This window comes from Biomphalaria glabrata, chromosome 1 (assembly GCF_947242115.1).
Source record: "Biomphalaria glabrata chromosome 1, xgBioGlab47.1, whole genome shotgun sequence".
In the NCBI taxonomy this organism is placed as follows: Eukaryota; Metazoa; Mollusca; class Gastropoda; family Planorbidae; genus Biomphalaria; species Biomphalaria glabrata.
The window spans coordinates 32017067-32029706 of NC_074711.1; positions in this window are offsets into that span (position 1 = coordinate 32017067).

Consider the following 12640-nt stretch of genomic DNA (forward strand, 5'->3'; position numbering starts at 1 on the left):
CATATGTTGCAAAAACAAACGAATGTGAGACTTTGTTAAGTTTATAAATATTATGACGAAATTATGAGAAACAAAATTTAGGTTAATGGAATTAACACTTAAAAAAAAAAGTTTGCAGATTCCAACTTTCTAACAGAATTATTGAGCCTGAAAGGATTTCATGAAAGGAAGTGACCTTAAAAAGCACTTCCGATTCCTTTCATATGTTTGTATGGGGGGAGCAATCTCAGCATATTTGTTTGATTGGGGTGGGGTCGGGGTGGAACTTAGATTTAAACGTAGAAATAAACACATTTAGATATAAACTTAGAAATAAACACATTTAGGTTTTTCTATTCATGTTGATCTATTTTTTGTATATGATTTTCAATGTTGGATTCTCCCGATGTCTGAAACAGAGATTCTTTGTTAGCTCAAGCTCCCTTGGTACCTTTTGAATTATTTTCTTGTTTTAAAAAAACCCAAAATATACTCAGAAATGTGCTTCAAATATATCCTAAAGTTATTGATGTATTATTAAATTGTTTTTTCTCTAATCCTGCTGAAATATCGTTTTACGGAAGAAAACTGATGTGACCCACGGTCATATGAGTCGCTGAAATTTAATTTATGGATTATGGGTGACTTTAATCTACCTGATATAAATTGGAAAACATCAGCCATACATAAAGACCAAAATCTTAAGGATATAAATTAGCTATTCATAGAAAATTTACAGAACTTAAGTTTAGATCAGATTATTAAACAACCATCTCGATTGATTATGATATCGTTAAAATAAATAGCCTAATTAAAGCAGTAACCAATCTAAAACCAAAAGAATAGATAGAAATTATACTCTGAATAAAAGAATAAAAGTAAAGTAGCAATACTACATAAAACACTGAGCCAAAATTTACAAATAGAAAAACAAAACCTAATGAAATACTCAGAAAGACAAAGTCAGAGGCTTATTTCTTATTCCATATGCTTGAACAAATTGAAACAAGTACTCCTTCCCTGGTGCCATTAGAGAATAGAATGGGTTGCCTGAATCAGCCAAGAAAACCAACGACTTAGCAGAGTTTAAGTCACTGATGAACATGCGTGACTAGATTGAAAAAGAAATGCGTGACTAGATTGAAAAATGAAATGCGTAGGACGTAATTATCTTCTTTTTTGAAGTAACGTATGTAATCTATAAGAAAGGAAGAAAATGTCATATTTTGACATTCTCTTTTAATTGAATTAAATGGTTTACAGTAATTAACCCAATTGGTTTAGCGAGATATTTGTTTTCAAGGCCAAAATCAGGAAAATAGTTCAGAACTGTACAATCAATCAACAATAAAAAAAAAGAAAAAAAAAAAAGGCTGGGTCTAGTAGTCTTATTTGGTAAACCTTTGAAGTATTATCAGGTTTCCCACAGCTATATTTATCAGCAGTGCCCAACTTCCCCACCCCCCGCCCCCACATCCAGGCTTCTTCAATCTACTCACCTTCTTCAGCCACCCCCGCATTATTCCCACACACAGTGTTCAGAGGAGGAGACCAAACCGGACGTAATCTATGAGCACCTGGAAAAGTGAGATCGCGGGCGGAGACCTACTGGGGAGTAGGGAAAATGGGGTTCTACTCCACTTGCTGGGATCTATTTAAAAAAAAAAAGATAAGCCTAACTTACCGATGCGTAGACCAGCTGCTAGGTGTCCTTTAACATTGCAAAGTGGAAACAAACAAATAAAAACAAAGAATACGTGCAAAACAGGAAAACATCTGCACGTGATAAATAAGAGGATTTTCACGCTGGAGTAAAATGAAACAAGAATTGGGGGGGGGGGGGGGACAGGTTGCTCAAGGCGAGAGAATAGGAAGGAAAGGGGAGGGTGTTCTGTAATGGGGCTCAAATTGATGCCAGTACTCAGATGGAACTGATCGTAGAATTGATGCTAGTACTTAAAGGGAACATCGTTGAATTGATGCTAGTACTTAAACGGAACTTATCGTTGAATTGATGCTAGTATTTAAAGGGAACTTAACGTATAATTGATGCTAGTATTTAATTAAAGGGAACTTATCGTTGAATTTGATGCTAGTATTTAATTAAAGGGAACTTATCGTTGAATTGATGCTAGTATTTAAAGGGAACTTATCGTTGAATTGATACTAGTATTTAAAGGGAACTTATCGTTGAATTGATGCCAGTACTTAGAGGGAACTTATCGTTGAATTGATGCTAGTATTTAAAGGGAACTTATCGTTGAATTGATGTTAGTATTTAAAGGGAACTTATCGTTGAATTGATACTAGTATTTAAAGGGAACTTATCGTTGAATTGATGCCAGTACTTAGAGGGAACTTATCGTTGAATTGATGCTAGTATTTAAAGGGAACTTATCGTTGAATTGATGCTAGTATTTAAAGGGAACTTATTGTTGAATTGATGCCAGTACTTAGAGGTAACTTATCGTTGAATTGATGCTAGTATTTAAAGGGAACTTATCGTTGAATCGATGCTAGTATTTAAAGGGAACTTGTCGTTGAATTGATTCTAGTGCTTAGAGGGAACTTATCGTTGAATTGATGCTAGTATTTAAAGGGAACTTATCCTTGAATTGATGCTAGTATTTAAAGGGAACTTATCGTTGAATTGATTCTAGTGCTTAGAGGGAACTTATCGTTGAATTGATTCTAGTACTTATAGGGAACTTATTGTTGAATTGATTCTTGTACATAGAGGGAACGTATCGTTGAACCACTAAACAGCTTGTTTAAAAAATGTTCTAGTTTCTCGCGTTTCTCTCGTGTTGATAGCCACTGGTTGTCATGGACGTAGGAATGGAAGTATTGTCCCAACTTGTTGAGAGTGACGAGTTAGGTATGCGGCTATCAAGCCCCCGAGAGAATTCTGAGATAAAACGCATGTTATGAAAGAAGACTGCCTGGATGAATGATATGAAATGAAACAAACATAAACAAAAAATTAAAATTAAAAATAAAACAACAACATTGAATTGGTCCTAAAAAGGGTTGTACTTATAAAAAAATCTACCAGTTTGTGCCCACAATCATTACTCCACCGATGACTAAATAGAACGCCATGTCGGCATAGACAAAAAGTTCATTTTTCCGGAAGTGTTAAAGTAAAAAGTACCCCGTTATGCTGGGGGATGGATACATTTGCAGCTTTGCGTTTCTTAAAAATGGATTCGTTGTTTAGTAGGAGAAATGTCTCTGGCTCAAGACTTTCTTACCTTCCTTCGTTGTACTTTCATCATTTATATAAAGACAATGGATGGGTCCAGACTAGAAATACATTGGTACGTAAAAATAGGGCGGACTCAAGTTTTCAAATAAAATATTCTCATACTAATTCTCTCTCTCTCTCTCTCTTTCTCTCTCTCTCTCTTTTTCTCTCTCTCTCGCTCTCTATCTATTACTTACAATAGATACCATATTACTCATTATAAGGTGTGATCTAATAATAATAATGTCGATACCGTCATCAAATGATCATATTTATCACCAACAATAAAGCCCTGACTCTTATCACATTTGTGTTATTTGTGCGTCGTTCTGTCATACTCCCAGTGGCGACATTTCAGCTTGAACTAAACGGTTCCTTATCTCGACAAGTACATAGAAGAACAGGACAAGTAAACCAAATATATCGTTCTTGTGATGAATGGAGGAGAGAGTGTTGACTTGTGTAAGTGGATGACGCTGTAGAAGATGTCCTTGTTAATAACTTCTTCATTCATACTCGATGAAACATTATTTACGTAGAATATTACGACATTAAAAAAGGAGGATAAAAAAAAAGAGGGTCGGTTGGAACTGTCTTGATTAAATAGACAACTGATCAATGCGGCTGACATCCAAGTAGAGGTGAAGAGGAACTCAATAGTCAAACAGGTGAGTTGGGGACTAATGTATCAAGGGGCAAGGGGGCGTCTAGCTGAGGTGGGGAATCTTTAGGTACTTAAGCTAATGTGGTGGATGGCAGACGGGGGAGGAGTCAGTAAGTACGGACTTTTTAATAAATCCCCTCCCTTCCTCTATTCAACTTCATTGTTTTTCTCTTTCCTAAATCGGTTTATATTTTATGTATGCCTGTCTCTAACTTTTCCTTTCTTTCAATACCTGGTAGGCCTCCTACGTTTTATCTCTAGCTTCACTTCTCTCCCTTGTGCCATTTCTTTCTGGTCAGTTCTCTTTCTATAAAAAAAAAAATGTATTTTGAAACGAAATATGTTTATTTCCTCTTGAGTCATATAAATACCTAAATTATTATTCAATGTTCAGTTTTATTGCGGCACTAGGGTCTACATGTTTTTTTTAAACAAAAAAATTCTTTTTTATTTTAGGTTTTTAGTAAAGTAGTATCATCGGTTAGTTTCTGTTGTTTTTTTTTTAGCAACATATTGGTCAAGGACCTGCGGAGTGACCAAGACTACATGTGTTTTGTTTTCATTGTAACTTCACATTTTTTGGGTGATCAGGTGGATGCAAGAATGTATCATAGAAGACCGCTGTACCCCCGCCTACTGGGCATTAAAAAGGGATTTTCTGTTAGTGTTTATTCCATTAGCCTTAGACCTTAAAGGGGCACACAAGGTGTTGCGGTTTTTACCTTATAGCTTGGGTTTTTGGGCAGCAGGGCGTGTCCACACGCAGACGTGCCATGACTGCCTCATATGTTGGGGGCCAAACCTCTTCCGAGACCCTTGCAGAGTAGCCTGAGGCTTCAGAGCCTCAGTTTCCGTCTGTCATCACGAGGAGGTGCTGCATGGGCTACATGTACTGGCAAGGATGGTGCTCCTCCTTCACACATGGGCTAGCTAGCGGTGGTAACAAGATAATGCTACCACACTTCACACACGGGCTAGCTAGCGGCGGCTACAAGATAATGCTACCACACTTCAAACACGGGCTAGCTAGCGGCGGCAACAAGTTAATGCTACCACACTTCACACACACACACACACGGGCTAGCTAGCGGCGGCAACAAGATAATGCTACCACACTTCACACACGGGCTAGCTAGCGGTGGCCACAAGATAATGCTACCACACTTCACACACCCTTTGGACAGAATCCCACGAAACATTCTGTATGATGAACTAATAGAAGGAGGGGTAGCCGCAGGTCGTCCATTTTAAAGGAATACTGATGTATGCAAACGTGATATGCAGGGGCGTAGCTAGGAATTTTCCATCTTTTTGGGGGCCTGGGTGGGGGGCTTGACCTCTTTGGGGGCCTTTGTATTTTGCTTAATATTTATTTTTTAATCCAAAAAAAAAAAACACTCATTGGGGGCATCAGTCATGTGGGGGGGATTTTCATATTCTCCCCCTCCTCCCTCTCACCCTAGCTACGCCACTGGTGACATGAAGATCTCCAGAACTGACGCCAACAGTTGGTAAAATGAGACATTGAATAAATCCAGATGGAATGCAAACATAAAGAAAGTGTCCTGGATTGTAGGTATAGTACACAACAGAAGTAGAAAGAAGGTTTGAAGTGCTAAAAGTTCTGGTTATTTCACAGCCTTGTGACCGCAGTTGTGTCTCCTTAGTCACATGAGAAAGTTGCAAAGGATAAAGATTGTCTCTCGATACGTAAAATGCCACATTGTCATTACAAAATGATAACAACTTTAAGTAATGTGTTTTTAATGCAACGATATTCAATTCACGCATTACAAAATGTTTGTCAAAATGTAATGAAAAACAAAATTCATAAAAAAAAGTAGACAACAATGGCCTTGAGCTCAAGGAGGTTTTAGTTTCGAAGACATCATCAGCTATAAAATAAACACGAGATGAAAAAGAACGAAAACGAATAGCTGTAAGTAGGTTTTAGACTTTCTAGATGTTTATTTTTCTTAATTTTTAAACCCAAGCAGAAGTAAATATATATTATAAACGAAAAAAAAAAAAAAAAAAAAAAAACTGACTGACTGATTGATCAAGAGATCTCATAAACTGTCGTACGGATTCGCATACAATTCTTACACAGGTTTTTTTTAACCTTCTTGGCGTTCACTAAGAACCAACCGACTTTGAAAGATTCGCAACCTGACCACTGCAATGCGTGAAAAAAAAAAACAACGCAAGCTTTCTATCAAACATGTGTATTTTATTTTCGATATTTCCCCCAAAAGGCCGTAGTTTGTATATAAAGCATGAAAAAAAAATCACACAAATTCCGTATTTCTAAAGCATAAGTCAATTTAGTTTTAATGTCTTATGCTATTTCCGCTTCCTGCTACAGAGAGAGAGAGAGAGAGAGAGAGAGAGAGAGAAGGGGTAAAAGGGCTGATTTAATAATTCACGGGCTAAAAAGTATGCTAGGAGAATCCATAAAATTCGGCCCCGATTATTGGAAGGTCAAAAAGAAACGGATGGGATGTTCCGCCTATAATACTAATATAAGGCCTGGGAACAAATCAACGGTTGTGGCAGCTGTGTAATGCTAGTATTTCTATATTGCAACTCATTAATGCAATATTTTACACATGTAGCCTACACTGAAATTTCAATAGGAGTTTAATTTTTCTTGTTCTGAGTAATAATTATTTTTATAATAAATATGTTGAAAGATAATTCTGTTGTATAAATGTTTTCTATCATTAGGAAACAAATATTCGATCACTTCATTACATAGACCAATAGCCTATATAGTCTAACTAGTGCAAACTCTATTCCCTGATGGCAATATCACATTATTCCGCATTAAATTATGTCCTAATCGTATTCTGTGTGCCAATAGAAGAGTCCCTCCTGGCCCACTTGTCCGCACGTGCCAATGGTTGAAAATGGTATTAAAAGCTCACCCACATCTAATAGATAGTGCTCTGTAGGGAGTGGTTATAGTCTGACGCATGAATAAATCAAAAGTCCGCATCCTTAGGATAGTCCTCTTGTCATCACCATGTCGCTTTGCACTGACTTTTTTATTTTAAAACTGATCTGTGATTGCTTTGTTTGTTGAAGATGGCCGAGGCTCAGGTATCGATTTCGATTAAGGCTAATGCATTCATATATCATCCGTTTTATTAGGCAAGATCAAATAATGACTCAACATAATCATTGGGCAAGATCAAATAATGACTCAACATAATCATTGGGCAAGATCAAATAATGACTCAACATAATCATTGGACAAGATCAAATAATGACTCAACATAATCATTGGGCAAGATCAAATAATGACTCAACATAATTACTGGGTAAGATCAAATAATGACTCAACATAATTACTGGGTAAGACTGGTCACACGTATATCTGACAACAACCTAATTCGCAACATTTATTAAATCTTTATAAACACACCAAATCTCGCCATATCTGGCAAACCTTTGAATAAATAATAATAATGGTTTTAAAAAAACATGTTTGAGTTGTATTCTAGAGATAAAGCAAGAAGTTGCAAAGGGAAAAGAGCGTCTCTCGAGACATAAAATGCCACAGAGAGACAGAGACAGAGAAAGCAATTCATTCAGTCTAATGAAACCTAGGTAATGAAACAACAAATACTAGTCTACCAATAACATGGCTTTAGTCGACACAACTGAACACTATTGAACAGTGAATGAAACCAGCACGTCTCGCATAACACTGATGCAGTACTATACACACACACACACTGGACATGAAACACGCACTGGACATGACCATCTGACACGCTAGACGCACGCAGAAAATCAACTCAATATAACCTAGTTGTGCGTCTTAATAATGATTCGTATTTGTTTTCAAAATGACAATCAATGTTTCATGGAAAGTTTATCTTTAAGTTAAGAGAATTTTTTGTGAACGTGTAAAATGTTTTTGGCGAGTTAATTCTCTATTTTTACTTGATGTAACACGATCAACAAGAATAACAAAAAATAATAAGAGAAACAATGACACTTCTGACAAGCAATACCATTGCACCAATCTTATTTATGAATATCCACAATCTAATTGGTTGTATGCCATCTCGAGTGTTTACGTCATTTGCATACAAAGATATGTTGATAATTAAACTGTTTTTTATTGGCGAACTGTGTCTCACTCTTATCTTATAAACTGTAGACGCCCCTTCAAAAGGGAAGATAATAATCATAGATGCCTGACAAAGTCATAATGGTCTATACCTGTATATCCTTCTCTCTCTCTCTCTCTTTTTGTTCTCTAGCACATAAACACACACACACACTATGAAGTAGTCCATGCAGTAGTAATCACTCTCTCATCATTGCCATAGCAATACGATTAGCTTGACTACGTTGTGTTTGCCCATGCGTCCCTTGAATCAACAAGAACGTTCTCGATGGAGAAAAACCCTCTAGGTCCGCCACAAGTCGCGCCCGGCATAAGAGGACTTGCCTGCTGCCAATATATTTCTTTATTTACCAACTATGAAATGTGATTTTTTTGGGCTAAAAATGTGTTTATTTAATAAAAGGATTGAATCAATGTGAGTTGGGTTGTTGATCTAAGTTATTTACGACCGACTCTAGTTTCTTAATAGTCGCTAGCGTAGAGTTCAATGTTTGCTTTTGTTTCAGTGATTTATGAATCCAACTTTTTACATTGAGCTCTTCGAAAGTATGAGATTGTTTAAATCAGAGCTGCACGTCATTGAAACATTCTTTTTTATGTAGACAGTCGAAATCAAGTTTCTACATTTCAATAACAGAGTTGATCATTAAAAGGCATTAATAAATTTTAAAAAATCACAAATTAATGTAATATTTCAGCTAATTTTAATAAAATTCCTCATTGTTTCAATACATGGTTATACAATGTGAGTTAAAAGACACATGGTTGATTAATCTAGGCCTACATTGAAATTCTTTTCATTTTCCTTCGTTTTATGTATATGTTTTATCGTTTTTATTACTAAATTTTGCGTCAGTAAATATTTACAATATCCTGAAAAAAAATGTAAGTGTAAATATTTTAATATCCAAAAAACATTCTTATCACATCTATCTAATATTTGTGTGATTACTATTTATAATTGTACATAACATTTGAAAATAGGTTTTGGAGGTTGAAACTGTGAAATTAGTTATTTTCTCAAATCAAAAGTTTTATTGGAGATTTTCATGCATGTCGGAAAACCTATAAATAGATACCTATATACATAGATAGTTATACATAGATAGTTATACAGAGATAGCTATATACGTAGATAGTTATACATAGATAGATATATACATAGATAGCTATATACATAGATAGCTATATACATAGATAGCTATGTACAGAGATAGCTTTTTAGATAAGTTGTAGTTTTTATTTTATGGTAATGATATTTTTTGTGTGTTTTTTTTCAATGCAGAATCAAATTGTCAGAGCCTTTTCATTTGCAACACAAAGTAATTTCACAATGACTTAAAACTAATTCGCGGTAATAAAAGGAATCTGAAACGAGCACCAACTGCCACGAATTGAGACGTTTAATTTATAGCTCAATTATTTTTTTTATTTAGTTGGTAAACAATGACGTTTAATTTAGTGTCCTTGATATTGTTTATATTTTCCTGAAATCTCCGAAAATATTCAAAAGTTCCAAAATGAGTAGTGTCTCTATATGTGTGGAAGTTGTGAACGACTAGTTTTAGATACACAAGGATATGTTAGAGTGTAGGGAGAAGCCATAAACAAGATATTTAGACTGTACCTTGGAAACTCTTATCACCGTTCGCTCATTTAAATACAACGCAGATACAAGGAATAGACTGTGTGTGTAGAGAATAACAATAGATAACCTTCTATTTTCATAAGCATTTCGCTGGAATAGTGGTTAGTCACGTTCGTGTATTGGCTTGACGCTTGAGCCAATTCGAATTCGAGTCGTTCATTTTTTTCACAAAAAGTCTTTAAAAAACGATCACAAATCACAGAAACTTTTTTCACAGATAACTTCTTTCTCCCCCCGATTTTCCCCAATGGTCCAGGCAAGTTATAGAGTCATAGCGCACTGGAAAGGTAAAAGCATGAAATTACGCTAAACAAAAACAATTGGTAAAATATTTCTAATCTAACAGATTTATTATTGTTAATTTAAACTAGTACAAATGTAATGACATGACTGACCCAAGCTATTTGATACAATTAAACTTTATATAAGCTTTCTTTTTTTTTTAAGAATTTTTTAAAATTTTGCTTGTTTAATATTTTTAACTAAAAAAATATTTTTCTTATTCTATTTTTTTTTAGTTATTCTTATTTTTAATCCAGCAATTAAAAATCGTCTCTAAGGGAGCTGCCATTCGACCCTCGCCTCAGGGACCTAGAGAAAAGATTAGCGTACAACATTCGACAATAGAAGAGCCTCGTGCAGAATGTTCGCCCCAAGCTTAGCCCCCCTCCTACCAGGGACAGCTCTGACTTGGCTCTGACTCATTCTTTATTTCCTTCTTACTATGTAAAGTGTTTGTTCAAAGTGTTGTGGATGGTTCACTAATACTATGCTATTGTATGCTGAAAAAAACATAGCGGTGAGTATAGCACGGTCTTATGTGTGTGTATGACTTGAATAGCACTTACTCATTCTCCAGTGGCCAGATGATTGCAGACGAGAAATGTTTCCCGCCAGCAGAAGGTTGACCTATTCTGGGTAGCTGCCCCTGGCCAGGACACCTGTCACTCACAGAATCAGCGCGACATAAGTGCATTTTAAGTAGATCTTATTATTATTTTCTACTCTATAAGAAAGGATTAGATCTGGACTACGTTAGTTTATAAAGTCCAAGCCACTAGATCTAGAAGAAATTAGAATGAAAAAAAAACTTTCTAAAGTTGATTGGAAAAGAAAAAAAAACGATACTCAAAATCTCAGCAGAAATAGAATAAAATGTTTCAAACTGTAATACATTAAAAAAACAACAGCAGTAAAATATCAGGGTGTCTATATTTCAGATAATATTATTCAGATGATATTATTATCTAACAAAATAACTGCTATTCCTCTTTAACAAAACTGATTCAATTCATTTAGTAGGCTATAACCTTGACCTTTATCTTTTTGTCCTTGTTTTTTTTTCAAATATTTTTGTTTGTTTGTTTTACGTGTTTTAGATGTTTATTTGAAATTGAAGATAATTACATTCTTGCCCAAACATCAAGCAGACCTCATGGAATGGCGACTGGCAGAAGCTGGGACACCAAAACACAGACGAGAACATCACATCATAAAATTTAAAGATTTTTAAAGTCTATATATGTAAGTCGAGGAGTACCTTACAGCGGAAATATTTTAATTGCTAACATGATGTCTAATTTGTTTTTGAAAATATTGTTTTGTTGCATAGAAATCTATATCTTTTTTTTTTTTTAGCGGCCCCCGAAATGGGAATAGCCGCTATTAGTTTTGTGTGAAATGTCTGTCCGTCCGTCCCATTTAGATCTCATAAACTAGAAAAGATATTGAAAATCCGACATCATGTTATTTTAAATCTTTCAAAGTTCTGATGCAACGGCTACTTCTGTCTTTTCTGAAAGCGGAAACAATTTTAATATCAACTATGTAAGCAGTTTGTTCATAAAAATACACCATTTTTACAAACATTCACTAATACTAGTTGAAAACATGTGAAACTCAGACGATTAGTTACAGAATCTGAAAATATATTAACCATTGCTATCGGTGCAAAAATATCTTTTTCTTAATCCTCAAGATACTCAATCTGATTAATAAAGCTCAAGTTGATATTTTGTAGAGGATAATCCCTTTGAAAGTCATTTAAAGCAATGGTGTTAAAACAGCGGCTACAAACTCATGAGCTGCAACGGATATATTCTCATTGAAACCTCTTAAAAAGACATCTTCAGTACATTTGCTTTATAGTTAAAGGGTTGAATAGAAATGTCCTTAACATAATAGGTTTAGGTTTGTTTAATAACATAAAGAAAATATAAAAGAAAATATTTTTTTAAAATACCATTCTTCCTTTATATAGATGACCAACCTTTATAAAAGCAATTATTTTGTTCTTAATAACGAATAAATAATGGATTTAAAAAATGTGGCTCACCTTACCCCGCCCATATTCCTCCCTTCCTACACCAGAAAAAATCTGGTTCTGGTATAGCTGTCTGTTGTCTGATATGTGTTGTCGTCACAATATTCTCATATCTTGCCGTTTTGCAGGAGGTCTGGATTAAGACGTAATTATCTTCAGTTCCGAAGAAACGTTCAAATTGTATAAAAAGCACCCGAGAAAAAAATGGTGGATGTTCTCTGGGTGCTCGGCCTTTGACCTCGTCTCTAGTTCCGATCGTCTTGGGTTTCTCGGTACTGGTAATATTGATATGATATTTAGACATCTGCTTGATCATATTAGACAAAACATAGGCCAGCGGCGTAAGGGAGATTTCGTTGACCAAGAGTTTAAAGAGTCTCGGCTCAACTCTTTCGATAATTTTTTATATCATCTTGGACACTTTGTTCAGACTCTTTTGTAGATACATCTTGAGTCTCAGATCCAGATCCAGGGATCTCCAATATATCAACAGAATCAGTTGGAAGTCTATGGAAATAATTCACTATAAATTATCAGTTGAAAGCAATAGAAATAAGAATACATTTTTAAAAACAAAGCTGATCTAAGGGAAAGAACCGCTAACTACTGCCAATTATATGAAAAACTAAAGGGTGTGG